The 7,053-nt window shown below is 44.2% G+C and overlaps 1 long non-coding RNA gene across 1 annotated transcript in view; it reads left to right on the top strand.

Annotated features, from left to right (window-relative positions):
* Window positions 1–1,359, top strand: part of LOC117803326 — a 12,297-nt gene extending 10,938 nt beyond the window's left edge. The window contains exon 3 of the long non-coding RNA XR_004627032.1: window positions 1,260–1,359. This is a non-coding gene — a long non-coding RNA (uncharacterized LOC117803326). The remainder of the gene's footprint in view (window positions 1–1,259) is intronic.
* Window positions 1,360–7,053: the final 5,694 nt, after the last annotated feature.

The raw sequence follows: 7,053 nt of genomic DNA, 5'->3' as shown, positions 1-7,053 counted from the left end.
AAGACTGATGAGTCACAGACCTGTACCCCTGAAACAGATAATACATGTTAATAATAAAAAATAAATAAATAAAAATAAATTTAAAATAAATAAATATTGTAAGGCATGCAGAGTTCATTACATTTCATAGTTCATTATTAATTTTTAAACAATAGAATTATAACAACTATTTTATTTTACTTTATTTTAAAGATTTATTTCTATTTTAGAGAGAGAGAGAGCACGTGCACATGAGTGAGCAAGGAGCGGGAGGGGCAAGGGGAGAGGGATAAGATAGCATCTCAAGCAGACTGTCTGCTGAGTGTGGAGCCTGATGCGGGGCTCGATCCCACCACCCGGCGATCATGACCTGAGCTGAAACCAAGAGTCGACTGCCTAACTGACTAAGCCACCTAGGCTCCCCACTATTTTCAAAATCTTTCTCTTCTTTTTGCTTCATGTATCTTGTTGACTTTTCCAGCGCATACAAACCTACCCCATTCTGTTCTGCGGCTGGGCGCTGCTACTGCGTCTGGTTGAAGCATAACTTATCCCGCCTACCTCTTGTTAATGAAACTGGACCCATCTAGTTTTTGCTTTTGCAAATGACATATGGCCACCACACGTGATTTTGAGCAACCCTGACCAAGATTTGCTCTTCACAAATGGAATGACTTGGAACATGTTTTTCTCAGTTCTATCATTTGAAAAATGAACATTAACAATAGTGTGTTGATTTGGTGGTTGTGAGAATTTAATGAGAAAGCACTGTACACAGAACCTGACTTGCAGGAGGCCTCTTACAACAGCACCTATGATGAACGCCATCTCTGGGCAACTGTCTTCATGTGTGCGTGTTGGTCTCGTTATGCGGATGTTTCTGGAAGGGGAATTGCTGACCCAAGTGTATGGATATTTCAAACTGGTGGTTATCACTGACTTTCCCTCTACAGAATTGTTCTAGACTACACTGCCATCCCAACGCCCTACTTCATCATGACACTGGAAGTAGAAATCTTTAACAATATTTACCACTCTATGAGGCGGAAAGTCACCCGATACTGCTCTATGCTGTGTCTGGTTTTTGGCACCTGTCAAGTGTTTATTGGCAATTTGCACTTTCTCTTTAGTGAAGCCTGCTTATTTGGGGTGGGAGGGAGCTCATCCTTTTTCTCCTGTCCTGTAGGCCTCTTTGCGTATTTATTAGAGAAATTAGTCTGCCACATGTGCTGCAAAATGCCTTTTCATTTTGTTTATGGTTGGCTTTTCTTTTCTTACAGAAGTTTTAATTTTTTTACGAGATCCAGTGTTTCACTCTTTTCCTTTGTGGCGTCTGGGATTCCTGCCCTGCTTATGGTAAGTGTTCTGTTCCATGATTATAACCTATGACACAAACGCTTTGTGTTTTTTCTAACATTATTAGGATTTTGTCTATTTTACATGTAAATCCTGATCCACCAGGAATTTATATTAGTGTAATAAGGGAGGGAAGGATTCAGCTACCCTACTTCCCAAATGCTTTATCACTGTTACATCCTACCTATTGAAGAATTTGTCTTCTGGCCCCGACACTGGTGCAGCTCTGCTGCGATCGCTGTGTGTGTGTGCGCGCGCGCCGCCCAGCAATGTACAGTCTGCAAGAGCAAGGGCCACAGGATTTACTCCCGTCTGACCCCCAGGGCACCTAGCAGAGCCCTGAGCCCACAACAGCAGCTCCCAGACTGAGATGGTAAACTGGGGAGCTCCCCTGGAATCTCAGCAAGACAGCATGGCTGTGCTGGGATGAGGTCCAGCCCCTCTTTGCCCTTGGCCTGTGCCTGATGACCTTCCCACACATGGAGCTGGCATTTCTTTCCTTCACGCTCTTAACCAGCACGGTGGCTTTTCAGAGACCCTTTAGCAGGAGCGACAGAGTAACAGACAAGTAACTATTACCCCAAACTGGGTTCGCCTCTGGGTGGATGTTAAACCAACATACAATTAAGCCGAAGACTAGGTGAAGGGAGGGTTTTACTTGCAACAAGGAAAGGAGTTGTAACTGGGGATCTTTCCCAGAGCAGCGTCTCCTGGAACAACAAAACTGGGCAAGATCTAATCTAAGCGTGCATGGAAATTCATGAAGGGCTTGCACGATGAGGATCTCGGCATGGAATTGGGATAAAAGTCATCTTAAGGTGACAGAGCCCAGGTCATCCTAGATTGAAGTCACGAGGCCTGCAAGGGTTGACACCATCCATCCTCCCGCTCCAGCGGCTCCGGTGTCCAAGCGCTCAGAGGGCTTAGATGCTGCCAAGGAAACCCGAGAGTGCTTCTGTTCAGTCTGCTTTGGAAGCAGCACAGGGAGCTGTACCACTGATTTATCGTCCTTGAAATGACTAGGCTATCTCCTGGCCTGATGGTACCTGCTTGCTCTTCCTTTCTTTTGTTCCCTTAAGATTATTAACTAATGAGGCCTGTTCTTCGGCAATTTCAGCATATTCCGAGAAGTTCTGAAAGAAATGTGTTTTGGGCAAGTAGTGTCTGTCAGACAGAGATCACAAGATGGCCAGGGACCTAAAGGGACTTTTCTTATGTCAGGGTGCTATGTCTCATCTTTCTTTTTCCAGGGACCCCTAATTCTTTCTGCTTACATAACCATTAACAAATGGGAGAAAGAGTCCTTTGTTGCTGCCATCTGTTCCCCAGGATAGTCCAGAGCTGAAAAAAAGTAACAGGATCCACAGGCGCAGACAGATCTGGGACTGTGTTTATCATATTTTAAATGGAAATGAAAGTATGTAAGGGAATATATTGATAATCCCTTTTTTATGATGAATATCAAAACATATATATGTCTTTTCATGCCAATATTAGAAAGATCTGGAGATATACAACCAAGTATTTTGTGTGGTTGTAGCAAGGGGGTGGGAGAGCTGAGTAGGGTCCAGAAAAGGAAAAGAGAATGCTACAGGCCCTTGGACCCCCGTGGAGTTCTCAGGGTTTATTGCAGTATTCACGCTCTTTCTGCACTGTAACTGGGAGGTATAATTGTTGTATGAAAGACGTTAGGGTTCTCAGCCCACGGCCAAGAAAGAATTCTTGAGACGTCTTTTGTGCAAAAAGGTGATTTTATTAAAGCACAGGGACAGGACCCGTGGGCAGAAAGAGCTGCACCGGGGTCATGAGGAGTGGCCCATTACATAGTTTCAAGTTGGGAGGGGGTTAAGGATAGCCTAAGACCCTAAGGAATTTGGAAGGAAATTTTCCAGGACCTGGAGGGGGCTAGCTATTGTTGGGAAAAGGTCATTTATTACCATCTAATAAAACCTTAGTCATGAGACCCTTCAGATGTATATCGGAGGGCCATATGCTTGGGGGATGATTGCCGATGAGTCTTGGGGGGGTTTAGAGATAAAGGAAGTTTCCAAAGGAATTTTTATATGTTAAAGCGGACTTACAGGGTTGGGGAGGGGGGAGGAGGCTAAGTGGGCCTTTTACCCTTAGCAAGGTGTCCACATCGAGGCAGTTGAGCCCTAGAGGAATTAACTTTGCCTGTTTCAAGGACCCGTCAGTGGGCTGTTGAGTAATAAGGAAGTTTAATCATTTTTTTTTCTTTTCTCTGTCTCTGTCTCCCACATCACTAATCACATAATTTTCAAGACCCTTCTGGTTATAAAGTGTTTTCCCATGCAAATAGGACTTTAGGGAAAGAATGTCTAGATCACATTGATGACTTAATCACTTCTAATTAGTACGTTGTATTGTGTTGTGGTTTTTACCTTTACTCCTTATGAGCCCAGAAAACTGAAGTCCATCAACTAGTAACAGATCTTCGTGCCCTGCATTGACTTAGCGTTCACAGGCCCTGGAGCAGCCCCACCTCCCACCCCTCCCAAGCTCCCTGGGAGCCCACAGGGCATCCTGAGGCCCTTTCAAGGCAACACCCACCCGTTAGGCTAATGTCAAGAGTAGATAAGATATCCTCTGCAAAACACCCGGCACCTGGAGTGCTCGGTGATTGTGCGTTCTGTCCATCCCACCTCTCCCTTTCGTCAAAGGTTTCTGCCCTTGGAGGTGACTTGTTTGCTGGTTGTCCTGTTCCCCCCTCCTTCCAGCTTTCTTTGGGATTAACTGATCCTTTAGAATTCCACCTTAAATTACGTAATTGACTTTTAGCTATACCTCTTGGTGGTGTTATTATTATTTAGTGGTTCCTAATGGTATTGAAATATACAGCGTGAGCTTTTCACAGCCCACTTAGAATTAACCATGTGCCACTTCACATAAAATATAAGAATCATGCACCTGTGGAGGGCCATTTCCCACCCCCCTCTTTATTCTGTAATTGTCCTGTATACATCTGCATGGGTCCTACACCACACGGTGCAAAGTTATAAATCTTCGCTTTAAACATTCATATGCATTTTAAAGGAATTAAGAGAAAAAATTTCATCTTTAATGCTTATCCACATACTTACTATTTCCAGTGCTCTTCCATAAGGGAGTTATAATGCACTCTGAGGGAAAGGACATAGGCATGGTGTGAGCAGGAAGAGTTAGGGGGTCCTCAGAAAAAGAAAGACAGACATAGCTTTCATGATACTGGAGAAGTCATTTTAGGCCTCCAGCTATTTTCCATCATCTCTGTCCTATTTGCCAGAGCAGACTTCTTGCAGAACTTCCTAGGAGGTGTCAGAATTTCAAAGAAATGTGAAAATCTCAGCAGTTAAGAATTTTGAGGAACAAAGAGTACGCAAAAACTAATAGTCTCTACCAGGCCAGGAAATAGCTCAACCCTATCAGAGACAATAAATCAGTGGTAAAATCCCAAGTGCGGATCCAGAAGTAAGCAAGGCTCTGCATTCCTTACCGCAGATATGGAGCCCAGGACCCCACCCAGTATATACAGACTCTCTTCGGGAGTTACCTGTGCTTCATTATAATGGCAACATCTCTGCCTCAGGAGGAGCTCAAGCTTCATTAACATAACATGCAATGCAGGGATAGGCGTGTTTTCTAAGTACTCCTGCACAACCTTACACCACCTTTACACGCAATGATAAAGCTCCCCTTTCTGAGAATTCACCCTAAACCCCGAGTAAAAAGAACCTACTCGCCCTCTGCCNAACGGACTCTCTTCGGGGTTATCTCTGCTTCATTATAATGGCAACATCTCTGCCTCAGGAGGAGCTCAAGCTTCATTGACATAACATGCAATGCAGGGATAGGCGTGTTTTCTAAGTACTCCTGCACAACCTTACACCACCTTTACATGCAATGATAAAGCTCCCCTTTCTGAGAATTCACCCTAAACCCCGAGTAAAAAGAACCTACTCGCCCTCTGCCCCAGGAGTCATGGCTTTGGAAATTATTCGCCTTGATCTTCTTCTTTGCTGCAAATAAATTTTCCTTTGGGTGACTGCTCCCTGTACTCTCCATCTGAACCTCACCAAGCAGTGAACTCCCATTAGTTTGGTTACAGTGAAAGCCAAAAAATCATCCAAGACAACATACTAATATGGCTGCATTTATGGATGGAATTATCTGGGTGATTCAGTACTGACCTTTGTCGGGAAGGAAGAACTTCCTCTGCCCTTCTAGGTCCTTCTAGCTGAACTTAGAATCAAGGTGACATGAGACAGGTTAACAGGAGAAAATCAAATTTAATAGGGTACACATGGGGAATCCACGCAGTCGTGGAAATTCCAAAGACAGGCAACTTGATGCTTATAGAAGCAAGAAGAGAGGTAGGCTCTGAGGATACAAAGAAGAGAAAGATCAGTAGCCATACTCTAGGTGAGAGGACTCAATGTTTGGAAAACAAAGGTTGCTCTATTAGATAGAAAAGTTTCTTAGGTGAAGAGGAATCTCTATTAATAGCTCTCTTCCTAAAAAGCAGGCAGTTGAGGGCTTTTCCCTCAAGTAAAGAGCTTTTACCGAATCTGCTGGGTTTTGATTGCTTTTAACTCAAAACAATGTTCATGCCAAAGTGGCCCATCTGGGGCAGCCTGCCCTTGGCCCCTACACAAGAACCTAATTCTAAATCTGAACTGACTTTTATAAAAGTATATTGTTCGAGGCAGGAGGCTAGAAATTATTTTATTTAAAATTTTAGTTTGATTTAAATATGCAATTATGTGAGCCTTGGTTTATGCTCTTTCCATGTATATTATGTCTGGATCTGGGGCTAAGGTTCTTAAAATCCTGGTCTTGGTCATGTGCTGGAGGAACAAAGAAGGATGGGATGTGAGGTGAGGGAAGAGCAGGCAGCCAGTCTTGAGAATCAAGGAGGGGTGGGTCTCAGAGTTTCCAGTTTTCCAGGGCCACTCTGTCTAGAGTCACTGCAGCTATCTGGGATATTCCAACACTTCAAGAACCCAGAATTCTTTCCATGCATAATCTAGAGTCAACCACCTTTTGAGCATCTAGAAATGAGCAAGCAATGGATTATTGTCCAATATACATTTACAGGTCTAAACCATTTTAAACCATGTAATGGGTACGTCTGAATCCTCTGAACGGCTGGCATGAGTGAGGGGTGATTAGGTACAGCTGTGGAGGAAGAGCAGCCAGAGAAGTTAAGTGGGTGTCTTTGATGTGAGCGCTAACCAGGAGGACCCTGAGTTAGTCACCTGGGGAAAAGAGCTGCTCAGGCCTTGATGGTAAGGAGACCCCATAAAGGAAGGCACCATCCTCCCAAGCCTTGGTGCTGCCATGGCAACTGGAGGCCCGAATGACATCATCCCAAAGGCAGCAAGTGGCCCAGGTGACTGGCGGGAGCAGGGACCAGGAGGGAGGACTCCAACCACCAGGGGGGAAATGGAAACCAGAGGAGGGAAAAGGAGGGAATTTCTGGTAACGATAAAATTAGTCACAGCTGTTAAGCTACAGTCACAAAATCTTGCACGGACCTTTTGGCTGAAGAACACGGAAAAAGACACTAAGTTTACTTTATTCTTGCATATATCTTCCATTAGAGGATATTAAAACACATCACTCACACCAAACACCTTGTTCAGGGAGCAGCTGTGTCCATTTCATGAGTATTGCAGTGAGTCACTGAGTCACAGTAACAGAGAACATGGAATGTATGAA

Source organism: Ailuropoda melanoleuca, chromosome 8 (assembly GCF_002007445.2).
Source record: "Ailuropoda melanoleuca isolate Jingjing chromosome 8, ASM200744v2, whole genome shotgun sequence".
NCBI lineage: Eukaryota > Metazoa > Chordata > Mammalia > Carnivora > Ursidae > Ailuropoda > Ailuropoda melanoleuca.
Note: the sequence above shows the minus strand (reverse complement) of the source record. Positions and strands in the feature narration are given on the sequence as shown.